The following is a 14,807-nucleotide window of genomic DNA, read 5'->3' as shown; positions in this document are numbered from 1 at the left end:
CCGAAAAGTGAAAAATAACCCCCCTATTTTGGCCCACCATCCTGCACATTATCATTGTTTGATAACACAGAGAAAGCATTACCTCACAAATCGGAATATTTTTTACGTATAAATATTTTGATGGTTGCCGGAACATGGACGGTGCTGCCAACAAACGGCAAAAAAGAGTAACTTGGGTTTCAGGTCCAGGGCGTCCGGGATTGGTCAACCTGTACCACGTGACAATTAGTTTCTAGAGAACAAAGTTGACACACATTATCGTTATAACTAAACGTCATTTTAAAAATGACGTTCACTTCCAGGCATTTGAAGAACATAGTTTCTATACTAATAAAACATTCAGCTACGACGCGCCGTGCCGTTTGCAAGGCCGTCTGTGTTATCGCGCTTATTGTCTACGCCGTGGGTGGTCATACCTGCAGCGCGAAGCATAAAGTGAAAGTCTGTGAAAGTAATCAAATCACTTGTCTGTCACTGTTGTGTCACGTATTTACGAATGCCTGGTGTACGTTGTGGCGTTCGGGGATGCGGAAATCGTTCATCTTCGACGACGGGCGTTTTCTACCACATGATTCCACAGGACAATGCGCGAAAACGAAAGTGGTTCGAAGCACTCGGCTATGAGATACAGCAGTCGTGCCGTGTGTGCTCATCTCATTTTTCTGCCGATGACTACGAAGATGCCGCAGTTGGCGAAGTGCGAAAACGTCTGAAGCAAACTGCCGTTCCGTCACCTGTTATTCTGCTTCGCATTGGTGACGGGCTCAACATAACGTCTCAGGTATGTACAGGTGTCACACATGTATAAATTATAATATAGCGATGACGTATACCATTTAACTTGTGTTATCCTACCCACTGGGCATTGTGAACATGAACAAATTTAATTTTAGGGACATTCCGGTGTTGAAGTGGCGCCGGACTGCTTCGTAGTATGTAGAGATCTCATCATTTGGTCATCTTTTGAAAATTTCTGTTTCGAAATAGTTTTAAAACGGTTTCAGGTCGACTGCAATGATTTCATGGACTTGTGCATGGAAGTCACCGTATCGGATGGCACTACTGATGCTGCCAGCACATTGTCCACTGCAATTTGCACTGCAATTTGTATGCAATTTGCAGTGCATACGCTTTTTCTTGCTTTCTGTTTATTTGCCTGTTATAGAATGCCAGACTTGTTTGATATTGTTTTACTTGCGTTTCTTTGAAATCTTAATCCTTTCTCCATGAAAGTGTGTTCCACAACCTACCTCCTATCTCCATACGCACAAAGTGCATGAAGGTGCACCTAATGCTTCCTTATCCATGAATATGTATATACTGTTACGTGACGCCAGTGATGATAAGGTGGCCACCAGAACTTTTTACTCATATAAAGTGTTGCGACTCCTTATCTGAGGTTTTTGTTCATTGAACTTAACTATACTGCAATGTGACTTATTGACTTGACTTTTGTACTCTATAGTATGAGAAGTACAGGACTGCACAGACAGATTTGGTCATATGTTTTGTAAGTGTCCGTCTGTGGCATCATCATGCCACGCAACTCTTTGTACAGTGAGGGGAGGTAGGTTCCTTGGGAGAATGAAAAAGGAGATTGGTGTCATGCATGAAAAGCTTTTCTACTTTTAACCAACTGTCAAGTGACCATGGCAAGACTAATGGAAAACTTTGCAACCACTTACGTACCACAGCATGTTAAAATATCACTGTCATTGTCCTCGCTATGTGGCTGTAGCTGCACTCTTCTTTATATCATGCTTTCAGATTGTAATTCCAGTATTTTTTCTCTTTTTTTTTCCTTGTCTTTCAGTTGCAAGTCTTCGCACAGGTGCATAACAGGACCCTAACCACAGATCATGAAGAGAATGGCGTAGTCCAGGGCACAGAGGGGGACAATTGCAGCAGAACCCTTTTTCTTAAACAAGGACACTTCTAACATGCATATTGTTGGTAAAGACCTCATATGTGAATTTTGGGCTGCTACCAATGGACTTCATTTGACATACAAACACCCTAAGGTCGTAGCCTTATAGTTTCTGTATCTTAACATCAATTATACACTGATGCACGTATGCAACTTCTGCACGTCAAGCTCAAGGAAATATGCCTTGCAGTACTATTCACTGGCCCCACACAAATTGTCAAAGCACTTCTAACGCTTTTGGACACCATAGCCCAAACAGAACAAAACCTCCCGGGGAGTTCCAGTGGATAACCGTTCACGGAAATTCGGATCTCCCTGGGAGACAGACATTTTTCCGACGGACGTCCCCCACATCTCCGAGTGGCCACGGTTCGGACTTCCCACATATATCCGTCGTTTGTCTTTACAGGCTGTTACATGGAGATGTCTGGACATTGCACGGACCTACTTATGTACATGCACACGTTGTGTGGATATACAAACATCCGTAGAGGAGATAGACATTTATCCTCAGTTTTCGTAGAAATCAGCATTTTTCTGCCTGCCATATTTTTTAATCCCCGCCTCACACCCTTTAATTTCTGTTGCTCCTCTTTCTTTCTCGTACATACCATGACGGAGAACGAACGCAGCGTTTTACTCAGAAAAAAAAAATATACAAAAGCTCCGACAGGACCACCCAGTCCCACAAGCTCACTTCGAAAGGCAGTGCATTTCCTTCCAAAGAGAGAACAGATACCATGTACTGCTTGTCTCGCGAGCATCCCCATATTCCAGATACGTTCTCGCCTGTGAATCAAAATGATGGGTGAGTTGCCTAAGCCTAATTCGATTACCCACGAATACAACAACGAAGTGAGAAATTGCTCGATGTATTAACTCGCTATCAAGACAACGTCTGTGTTTTCTACTGGTTTTGGTTAGAGACAGTCAGCTGGTACATGGAAAGTCAAACTTCGCAGTGCTACATTGCCACCCGTTTCTCTCTCTCCCGCAATAAATGATCCGTGTAACATCCCGACAGGGATCTAACTCGGACAATTCTTGAAACAGCCGCGACCGTGCATCCTGTGGATACAGATCCTGGGACGTCCATGTATCAGGCTCCCAGTGATATCCGAAGGATATAGATATCCGGAGATGGACTTTGGGATCAGTTTCGGACGTCCACAGGAGAAAGTGTTCTGTCTGGGAGGATTTCCGTCATCGCTCTGAGGCAACCCATTACTCCATTTCAGCACATTACCTCAAGAAATGGGGTAGAGCCCCATAATATTTATTGCAATTCTGAATGTAAAGTGAATCTAGGTACCTTGATGCTCTTTAGCTCGATGCAGCAGAAAAACACATGCGAGACAATTGAAAGGGTACAATAGAAACAGAGTGTGTATTGGAGCAGCCCATATCCTTGATCCTAACTATGCCAAGTTACCCAATTTCGGACTCAAGTCATTTATTGCTCTCCCGATTCTACCTTCCCTGAGATTATGTGGTTCTACACGTGCTGCATGGACGCTATCTTTTTTTACTCATGCTTTCCGTTTCTTGTGCTGTTGAATAATTGTGAGTTTGCAGCCATCATGTTGTCTATGTTGTCATGTATGTTGGCGTGCACTAATGACCTTGTGAACATGCTAAATCTTTTTCTAGCCACAATTTCCACCTCTGCACCGTGCTGCGACTGAAGAATGTAGAGTAGTCCTACTTTTGGACGGAAACTACATGAGGCAGTAACATCCAGATTTCTAAAACTTTTGTCAGCAGACATTTGCTGTTTCTGTACAACTTTCATCGTATATTTCTGTTGTCACAATTAGCACACTCTCGAAGAACAGTTCTCAGCTTCATCTATGTGCTCCATTATTATTCCTGTACCCTTTTCATCAACAGGAGAATACAAAAGCACATATATGGTAAAATGTAACTTTCTTGTTAAGCTCAAAAGTGAAAGGCAAAACTGTTTATACTTCCATTCTGTATCTTATCTTTTTTTTTCGGGTTTTACAGCTCTATGAAGTACATGAAAACATCAGAGAGCAGAAAGTCCTACTCTGTCTCCTAAATTGCTGGACATTAAAAAAGAAAAATACAGAGTTGTGAAAAAATGTTTCGGCTGTTTGATTATATTTCAATTAATTGTTCCGAGAAGTCTGTTGCGTACACTGAAGCCAGTTTCTATTTGGAGGACTGTCAAAATTTCTTTACAAAAGTATCTCGGTCACATCACCGAGAGCTTATGAAAAAAAGAATACGTGGGTACAGTCATTCTCATTCACAGAGACTGTTCACAGTAGTTTTGTTGTCGAATGGTGGCAAATCGAATACTGTGTGCAGAAAAGTGTCAGTGTATTTCATCTTAAAAAATAGCATTGCAAAGGTAGTGTGTGCCTGTTACTGCATAATAAATTATGTAGCCATTTTGGAGTACTCTTGCCCACACTGATGCTGCATGGTTAACTGAGATGAAGAGGTGCAGTACCATTTAAGTCAGCACTAAGGACTTTCTTTACAAATGTTAGTTGGTCATATGATAATGGATCAGTTAAAAGTGCTCCTTTTAGTGAAATAAGTGAAGTGTTTTCAACCGTTAATTATCATTTGCAAACCTGGTCAATCTCTAGTGTATAAAAATTATAAACACAGTTCAGGTGAAGTACAATGATAAAAATTATGTTATTTACTCTCCATGTATACAAGACATGAGTACACTAATGTACAAATAGATATGCCCCCAGGCATCTATGCACAAACATAATAATTACAATATTGCGTGACTATCTGAAAGGAAAAAGCAATAAAAAAATTCGCAGCAAGCTAGAAATGAAAATTTGCAGGCATCAATATACATTTTTACAAGTGTGCAGGTTCAAAGCCCTTATACACATCTGATGGAAAAGCATCCCTAATTGCACCACGCAGGCAGGAAGAATCTTCCTATGGTGCTTTCCCAGACCACCCCATATCCACCTTGTGAATTGCCGATAGGCGATATAACGGAATTTCCTGCAGAAATAAGGTTTTTCCATTCAGTTTGCCGTTCGAGTAGCTTGTAAACACGTACTCACTTGTTCACGGCGATGTCACGTATGTTGCCATACTCTTCAGTATCTCGGATGTACGTAAAAGACACTCGCAGAACTTCGGTGTCGAGACAGAGTATCTCGAAATATTCGTTGTCTGTAATGCAGTTGACCGTCTGCTTTTTACAGACGTTCGCTACCTCCCGGCAGCACAAACACTCGTATCCATCGGTTTGCACTTCCCGCAAGAACACATGCACAACGAAAAAACAGCGCTTGTTTCACCTTAAACAAGTGCTTCTCCCTAATACATATAAATTTCACTAACCAGTCCGCGTTCCCGGTACAATCAGATCCTGGTGAGGACGGCGGTGACTCCAGTATATCCGAGGACGATGAATCTTCAGCTGCGACGCACACACTTTCCGGCATGCTATCGTACGAACAGAAGTTCTGTGCGCGCGATAGTTCTAGAATGCGATAGTTCTAGAATGCGGAGTTCTAGCGCACTCAGGTTCGGGAGACTCGACATTTTCGACGTAGAAAGTGGTTGCAGACGCTCACAGCCACTTTCGTTTTCACCGGATTAGCGAGTGGAAGCGCGCGTATTACATGCATGCGTCCTCGACAGACGGCGCGGTGTGATGCCATTGTTGAGAGACTGCCGGTTTCCTACTAGGTACCTAGACATGCAAACATCGAAAATTCGATTTAAAAAAAACTACAGCGATTTCAGCGGAGTTCTTTGACATTTGAACTATAGAAGATTCAAGCTTTTCACTGAACATACAGTTTCGATAGGTTTATATTCACTTTTCGGTCCCTTTAAATTAAGTCCACAACACTGTCTTACACTGTCTGGGTAGTGCGAGTAGAAGTGGAGCCAGAGCGTTGAAAGATGAAAGTCACTGAAAAGGTTAGGCAGCTGTAGGGATCGAACCCACATCTTCTTACCCACATCTTAGGCAATTTGAGACTTTGTTTGTATCTGTCCCTTCTATGTTGTTCCAGCCTCAGAACATCAGTTTATCTCTGAGCCAGAGCGTGTACAGTTTTGTTCTCTCTTCAGTGTGATGAAGCGTGAGCAGACTGGGCGGACTTCTTCGAGGGGGGGGGGGGTGACATTGATGTCTACGACGGGAGTCTGCAGGGTCAATGCCGTTATTATTTATTATTATTATTTATGAATTATTATGATGCTCTATGCTCTCAGTCAGGGACACCCATACTTTCTGTTGCCTGCATCTGGAACAGTAAAGGAATTACCTCGACACGTCTGTTTGTCTGTTGTACTAATAATAACTACTGTCTATACTTAGGTGGCGATGTTCCTGAAAATAATAATGTTTCCTCAGCTCTACAAAATATGGTCATTTCGTAGGCTTTCATATAATGTTATTAAAACCACAACACGTGCAAGTGTCAGCGCAGTTGCATTAACGGATCTTTCCATTACAAATGAAGATGTTGTTGGTATTAATGTTAAAATGAGCTGCCTGGGAGAGTGTGGGTATCTTTTCCTATGTTACGCGTCTTAACGGCTCGAGCACGACGAGCTTGAGAACCTCGTTCATCCCGTTGTTCCAGCGCCATCCCGTACTAGGGCCGAGACGCACTGCGTACACATTCCTAATAGGTTATGGGCCCAGGACGACGCGTGGATCAAGGTTTTTTAAGTAGAGAATGGAATAGCTTGCGATATGCCGGAGGAGCTGCGAGAACGTTGACGAAGCAGCACAGGCAACTTCAAGCAACGCCGGTTCTGCTACGCATTGATTCACGGTAACGTCTTACGAAGCGATTACTTTCAAGGTACGTCTACACAACGAAGTTAACCGATTATGTCTGTGTCAGGCTAATTCAAACTTCCGAAGCTGCCGTCTGCCAATTACCATTCTTGGTCGACACGGGTAAGAGTCGCCCTTGTAAGGAATGCTGGGAAGCGATCGACCCTGGCTATAGAAAAACATGGCTTGATAACCGACTCCCGATATGGTTTCCGTAAGTTTAGACCAACAGAACTAGCGCTTTTGAAGGTAAACGAACACACACACACATAAATGGGATGATGATGTGGTGGGTGATTCACCGACATTATGGCGGTACTGCCCCATTGCTCTTGTGGAAGGGATGAGAAAGGGATGACGATGGAAAGGTGTCCTATTAGAGTTCGTTCATTAATCGAGTGCTGGAGAGGAACTCAGCAACAACTCGTAGGCCTTGCATCTGATGTGAGAGGTCCGACCATGGCCCGAGAATTTTGTTCATGTCGAGCTGGCGTTGATCTACGCGTTGCAGAGCAGAGCCCATGAGGGCACGCTCGCGATCGTACTGTCCGCAGACCAGGAGGATGTGATGGAGGCACGAGGATGGAGGTCACCGCGCACACCACACATGGAACATAGGCTTCATGAGCCGGCACCTGGGAGGTGTTTGAAAGCCGGTGTAAAAGCCGCATTAGGTCTCATGCGGTGGAAGACTGTGGTAAAGTAGAGTCACTAAATAAGCTTCGCTTCAGAGTACCGACACAGAGGTCCAAGGGAGAACATGAGCGCCATCTTGTTTCCGCACCACACCGGTACCATCCCCAGTTGAGGATCAAAGACAGTTAACATAATGCTCGCTGTGGGATAGAGAAGCGTGTATGATTGTTGTGCGATAATCCATGTATTGTCCACAAGAGCGTCCCGAGGATGTCAAGGTGAGCTCAAGGCCATCAAACTTGATGAGTTGGCATACTGGTTCGGATGACCGCTTTCCTCGCCGAGACTGGGAGGTGACACTGGTTCGAATCCTGTCACCGGCTGTGCCGCCTGAGGTTTTCCGAAGACTTTTCAGACGAATGTCGGCACAGTTCCCCCTGAAGTCGGCCCAGGACGCATACTAACCCCCAGTACCCCACTCCTCCCTGCTGTACTATCTCCATCTGTCCACGTCTGTACACCGCTCATAGCCACAGTTGCTTCGCGGCGCTAACACGAAAATAAAAAAAACCTTGATGAGTTGCTTGTAAGAGAAAGGAACATTTCACCCGCGCACGATAGATGGCATCGTGCGCTAAAGTGCACGTGCGCGTGCACTGTAAAAAAATACTGTGGTTTCTACGGGCGTTTAATAGTATCTGACGACGGCTTGTTACCGTAAACACAAATACTGCGAAAACTACGTAAAACGGTGGCGCCATCATCATGCGCCAGCCAAAAACTTGAATGCGGAGGCAAGGCCAAGCCAAGTGATGCACATTGCCGTCATTCGCAACCGCCGGAAGAAGAACATCGTGCGCGGACGAGGACGATCGTTGATGGAGGAGAACGAAGTGGTCGTTGTAAATCTCGTGAATGCACCACTGATTTCGATTGTAAAAGGCTGGATCGCGGATAGGGAGCGCGAGCGTGAAGAAACCGGCCGCCATCTTACGGTGCCCACAACAGCCGCCGCAGCGATCATGGCAACTTCCTGCAATTACGGTCGTACCAACCGTACTGGCAAGGTAAGGTTACAGGGCCTAAACTTATACAGGTGAGTCACTCTTCATCAAGGAATAAATAGGCGTCCATTCTGTATATTTAGTTGACCATTATGAAGTGTTTTTTGGCCAAAACGAGCACTGGATGCAGGTTGCTTGATCGCTCTTCCGACGTTCAATCGAGCACACTTGCATTTTACCCGGCGGCAAATACAGTTTGAGTGCATAATATGCTTGAAAGAACATGTTACACTACACAGGTAGTGTTGTCATCAATATATGTGCGAGCACTCGAGCGCTTTTTTGCATGCATTGCTAGCATGGTACACGGTGTTCTCTGCGGAAGCAAGTGCCACATTCATTTCTTTGAATTACCTTCGCGCACAAGTTCGGTATTACGTCATAATAAGACCACGATTGTCACATTTTTTCATGTATTGGTATTGTTTTGTGCCTTGGTTTGATTTGTGACAAAGAATCCTACGTAACGGTGGTGTGGCGCGACTTGAATAACGCCTTTGTGTCTGAGCTGTATCGTCAGCTTGTTACGATAGTAATAATTTGTAGCGTGTCGTGCTATTTGTAGCAGTTTTAAGGCAAAAGTGGTCTCTCAATACAGGTTTCATCATGAGGGCTGCCCAGTGAATAATCTGTGCAGTGTGATACGGCTGGGTGTACAGGTAAGTATCACGTTCCTCATCCACTGGTTTCTACTTTACAGGAAGGAATAACCTCAGTGCACGCACTGTGGTTGGCCTCTCTCAGTTTTGCATATTTTCTTACATGTTCACATCAGAAACACACCTTACACTTTAGGCTCGTTCACCCAGCAATATAATAATTAGAGATTATAATTCTTTTTAGAAGAGTTCCCCATATTCTTTTTAGAATAGTTTTTAATCTTTTTAATTATTAGAAGATACAGGGATTGTAAACCATGTTTTAAACTGATGTTTTAACATTTGTCCAATGCATTTATTAAACAACATATTCATTTTTAACTGGTTGCACCCAAACCAATGTTCTGATGTATTATTTCCTTTGTTGTCGATGCACTATAAAAGTTGGAATAATCATCATCAATGCAGGTTACTTCACAGCTGCCTCGACATACTCAAGAAATGGGTGCAGGAACTGTGTAATCCCCCCAAACTTTGACTACCACAGCACCTCCAGAAAGTAAAGGGATATGTGTCACATGGGATTTTTAAAGGCATTCACAGTATATAATACCTTGTATGAACTGTTGTAGATCTAAGCAGCTTCTACAGCACACTCTCAGAAATTAAAACTTGTCAGGGAACTGTGATAATTGTTTCAGTTAATAGGCATGCACATATACGCTATAAGAAGACAATTATTTATTGCGAATGCACTTCTCTGGCTACTCATGTTGTTTACATCTACTGTTGATCACATTCATTTATCACATAATATATTCTTATATATTATTATTATATTATCACATATTCGATCACATTAAATTTAAAATTTAGCATATATGAGAAAATATCAGTGGGGAAGTTGCTATTCATTGCTCATTCCAACCTAAAATTGAGTGCTACAAATTTAGAGAGCGTACCTGACCATTGTCATTCCTAAAAAATATATTGCCATTGTAGCAAGTTCGCAAAACAATAAATGTAGCCTTTTGCGACCTCCCTGCACGTTCATTGTATCCTGAAACGCATAAGGGCAAGAAATAAATCTTGAACTTGAATAAACTTGATGTTCTATAAACTTGACATAAAATGTTGAATAATATAATGAATGATATAAAATATTGAATAAACTTGAACTCGTATATTCTCTTTACTCATCATCAGTGATCTTCATTACAAAAGCATATCGTGTTAGACTTTTTTGTTTGCGTTTCACAGACTGGGTACACGAGGGCCAAAATGACAAAATCACAACTGTTTCAACCTCCAAATAGTCCTGTTGCAATTTGAAGACCATACGTGGAGCTGCATTGTTTGGAACATGCTCCACATAACATGCATGACAAAGTCAGCACTGGACCCCGTCCCCAAGCAGCTTTTCTCACGCTGCAGTTGTATTCAACAAAAGCATGTGAGTGCTGGAGAAGGACATTCAGTTTGGCACAACCGCGCCTGCAAATAATCAGAACAAATAAAGGAAGAAGCAAACAAACATAGAAGGGCTGTACTTCAAAGAGAGATAAGTCCTGTGTCTCAAGGAGTTGTTACCACTTTCTAAGTAACTTAATTGATTAAGCTTACATCACTACCTGATTAACTGTCCTAACGAGTGTGATCTAATTGCGTGAAGTAATTATTTGGGCTGCTTCGGTGTGTCCATATTTGCGAGGCAAAGCACCGCTGTCGTTTACTAAAAGGCTCTTTCTAAGGCGATGCTTGATATAAATCATACTAAACGCATACACGGCTAAAACAACGGCTGTGATTCTACAGAACGATCTCTTTCTGCCATGCGAGTATATCTTTTCCCGGACCGTTCTTTATGGAACAATTTTTGTCCAGAACGCAGTACGGGATATTATATACAAGATTGTTGTTAACCTCAAGTCGTCTCTTATTGAAATATTGGCTGGGAAACGTGCTGTAGTACAATCCCCAGCGCTGCACTGCAGTGACGGTGTAGTTTCGGAATGCAAAACATAACGTAATTACGAATCGAACGGCAGGACACCTGTGAAACACTGTTAGGATACATCAGTATACTGGTACCTTACAAAATTGTGTGATGACAAACAACGATCAATGCTAGCAGCGCAATAACTACTCACAATCTCTGTTGCCTCCCATTGTTTTCTATGGGCACACACAGCACTTTAGGGCACCCCAACATGGCGGCCCGAAGGCACGCCTCTCCCCCACGAGCCCCTCTCCCATGCGCGATCCAGCCTTTATACATAGAGATCAGTGGAATGCACGTAGTCAGGTAAGCACATTTCTGTTCGCACATCCTGTTCTTTGCGATTCGAGCGTGGTGCACCATATGCCTGGTTTTTGTTCAACTTATGGGACACCAGTAAATCGTGGCTCGCGTTTGCTGTGAAGCGTCTCCCTAGTTCAGATCTCCGTGTGTCATGCGTCCTGGCTCGTAGGGTCATCAAGGCGCTCTTGAAAAAATGGCTAGGAAGCAACCGAGCTGGTGAAGATGATGCATAATGTAAAACCCCGAGACTAGGGAACACGAAAGGACAGACACAAACACGAAGTCTCAAACATAGCTGAAAATTTTACTTCACATACAAGAATCATATACAACCAGAGGGAAGGGAACAACCAGTTGAAGACAAAAAGGGTCAGTTCGGGGGAATAAGAAGTCTGCTCAAGGCCGAACCGAGGATTACGGATGGGTTGCTGACACAGTTCCCACAAGAGGTTATACATAGGGTCTCTCGTTTTCTCGACGCAGATACGCCGAGCTTTGAGGTCGTGACGTCACTCCCGATGGAGAAACGTCGGGCCCACCCGCAAACGGCGTTTTCTCGGCGCAGCTTAGGAGCCGGCGCAAAGTTTGTACTCGAGGCCCCTGGCGGCATTTCTCGTCATGAGTAAGAGCTATTATAGGCTGGCATAACATACTCGACAGATATCACTTGAAAAACATGCAGCATAACTGTGTAAATACAATATCTGGTAACCAAAGGCAATAACCAATGCGCGCCGACCATCAACGTGGAAATCTCTTGATGGTACTTCCTCTTCCGTCCGCTGTTCTCCCGCGTCTCCCAGTATGGCCCAAAGGCGAAAATCCACGACTTGTGGAAAACGGAGCGCCGTCTCGCGGCTAACATCGAAAACGGGAACTCTGGCGAATCCGTCAAACCGGTTGGAAAATGGATCGCCGTTAGGCCTGTTCGTACAGGTTTGCTTCTGCCAACTTCGCGCTCCTGCAGTAGTAATGCTCAACGACGACAATATTCCGTTCTCGTTCAATGATTTGGGATGGCGTCGGGATGCTTCCTGCTGTAAAATAACCGAAGAAGAAGTGTGGCGGTACCTACGACAAACCACGCCGACCATTCGGCAGGCACACCGTGGCTGGGCCTTCAAAGAGGAAGGGTTCGTCGGGAACGTCATGCTTAACGAAGATACAGATGATTCGGGTTACGGGCTCATTAGGGCAACATGCAAACCTTCAATGAAAAAGGGCTTGTACGTTGTATCAGCGTGGTACCGTAAAGGGGATGGGTCCGTACGCGGAGCACATTGCCAGTGCGTCGCAGGGTGAGTGGTGTATTCGATCTTCACTCTAGAATATGTGTACGCTGTCGTACTAATTAGTACGACTGCGTACGTTCTTCTAATCGAAAATACCTCTGCTCGTTGCAGGCTAAGTGAGACATGTCACCATGTCGCTGCAGTTCTCTTCTTCGTCGCTGATGCTGCGTGTGCGAAGTCCTCGCAAGTAAGCAAGACTTGCACGGATGTACCGTGCTCTTGGATTGTGCCAACACCAGGTTTGTGTCGATTTACATGCTGAACATTCAGTGACTGAAAATGGACAGCGGTGGATAGTCGGGAGAAAATTACAGATATAGTAGTACAAGATGGCATTGGGGATTGCTAAATACGCCGTTATTTTATCTTTGTTTTTCAAGTGATTTGCAATCTAGGCCAATAGTTAGAGGCCACTGAATGTAGCTTAGTACTAAGGGTGGTTATTATTCAACCCACACCTACATGCACGCAAAACTATATGACACTCCTGACAGTATGCACTTAAAAGTGCCCGTAGTTGCGTGTAAAAATATCCTTAAATCCTGTGGACAACACAGGCATGTAGTTAGATGCAGTGTGGAAGGAAAACGTGAAAAATTATGGATTTTCATGAAAATCTGGCCTTTTGTTATCACTTTTGAAGTACTTTAACTATAGTGAAAATGTCATTACAGGCAGAAAGGCCACATCGCCCAAGCCTCTGCAGGAAATACCTTTCCAGAGGTATCTAGTGAACAGACCAGTACGGGAGAAAAGGAAGCGGAAGTACAACCCCTGCGAGGATGGTTCTACTTTCAAGAGTGCAGCTTACACAGACCTTGTCGAAGATCTGGTAGACTGCTGTCCCTCCATGCTATGGTTACATTATGCTACACAAGGAAGAAGGGAGGTTCCGCAACAGAGTCGACTAATTTCAGATGATACAAACATGAACTCTGAGGCTGCATTAACTGTAATCACGAACCATTTTGCATCCCTGAAGCCACTGACGAAGGAGGAGCGACATGCGGTCACATCCTGTACAATCGGCCAAAGCGGAAACAAAGAATGGTACCAGCAGAGGGTTGGCCGTATCACGTCGTCGTTGTTTAAGCGAGCTGCCAGGTGCAGGGTTCCTGAAGGCCTCCTAAGGGAATTGCTCTACCCCAAGATGTCTACACAGTCCGAAGCAATTGCTTATGGGAGGAAACATGAAGCCAGTGCCGTCAAAGCATACTGTGATGTAATGTCTGCCTACGACAGGGACATCACTGTGCAGGAGACTGGGCTGCATGTCCATGCAGATTACTCGTTCCTTGCAGCATCCCCAGATCGTATTGTTAATGAGGGGTCTGAAGTTGGATTGCTGGAGGTGAAATGTCCATTCTCAAAGGTGGGCCTGACCGCTGTGGAAGCTTGCAAGGACAAAGCCTTCTGCTGCAGGCTTGAAAATGGACAGGTGAAACTCCGCAAGGACCATGCATATTATTATCAGGTGCAGGGACAGATGGGTGTAACTGGCACAAGGTGGTGCGACTTTGTGGTGTGGACTAATGCCGGGAACAGTGGGAGGTCTACCCATATTGAACGCATTTACTTCGACACTTTTTTTTGGAGCAGAGAGCTACTTCCTGCACTCCTGCATTTTGCAAAGTATGCTCTCCTTCCTGAGCTGCTCACACAGCGTGTGAGAAGGCTCGGTCAGCTCTACATCAAGAGTCGCTACGTATCATATGAACAGTGGAGGAAAGGGTACTACATTTCTGAGGCAGGCACCGGACTGAAGTTGAAGTTAACAAAACTGAAGTAATAGCTAGCTCTGACCACAACGCAGTGCGCACGACCTATGTTCAGGTGTGTAATATGAAGTACGTGTGACAGCATTAAGTCATGCCATAGGCCAGAGTTGTGTTGTGCAATAAAATATGAAGTATTGTGTCCACGAAAATGTAAAACAAAGGCAGTTGGAACTGATTGTTGATATCAGCAGCCACACCACATCCAGCATGCTATTGTCATTAATTTGGGACTGGATGCCTAGTTACTAAATGCAGTCCTGTTCAGCATTTTAGACAATGATGGGCAAAAAAACAGAAATCGCATTAATAACAGCAAATGCCTGTGTACCTTTTTTTGGCGTTTTTGCCTCTTTTGACATAGGCACTGATGTCAAAAGAGGCATTTATAGGCACTAACAAACT

General features: G+C 44.1%; 1 protein-coding gene across 1 annotated transcript in view; it reads right to left on the bottom strand.

The window, feature by feature from the left end:
* LOC135388537 (transient receptor potential cation channel subfamily M member 2-like) overlaps positions 1–14,807 on the bottom strand; it is a 408,615-nt gene that overhangs the window by 377,094 nt on the left and 16,714 nt on the right. The gene's annotated exons all lie outside the window — the stretch shown is intronic.

The sequence above is a fragment of the Ornithodoros turicata genome, chromosome 3, assembly GCF_037126465.1.
Source record: "Ornithodoros turicata isolate Travis chromosome 3, ASM3712646v1, whole genome shotgun sequence".
In the NCBI taxonomy this organism is placed as follows: Eukaryota; Metazoa; Arthropoda; class Arachnida; order Ixodida; family Argasidae; genus Ornithodoros; species Ornithodoros turicata.
This window is presented reverse-complemented; position numbering and strand designations above follow the sequence as displayed.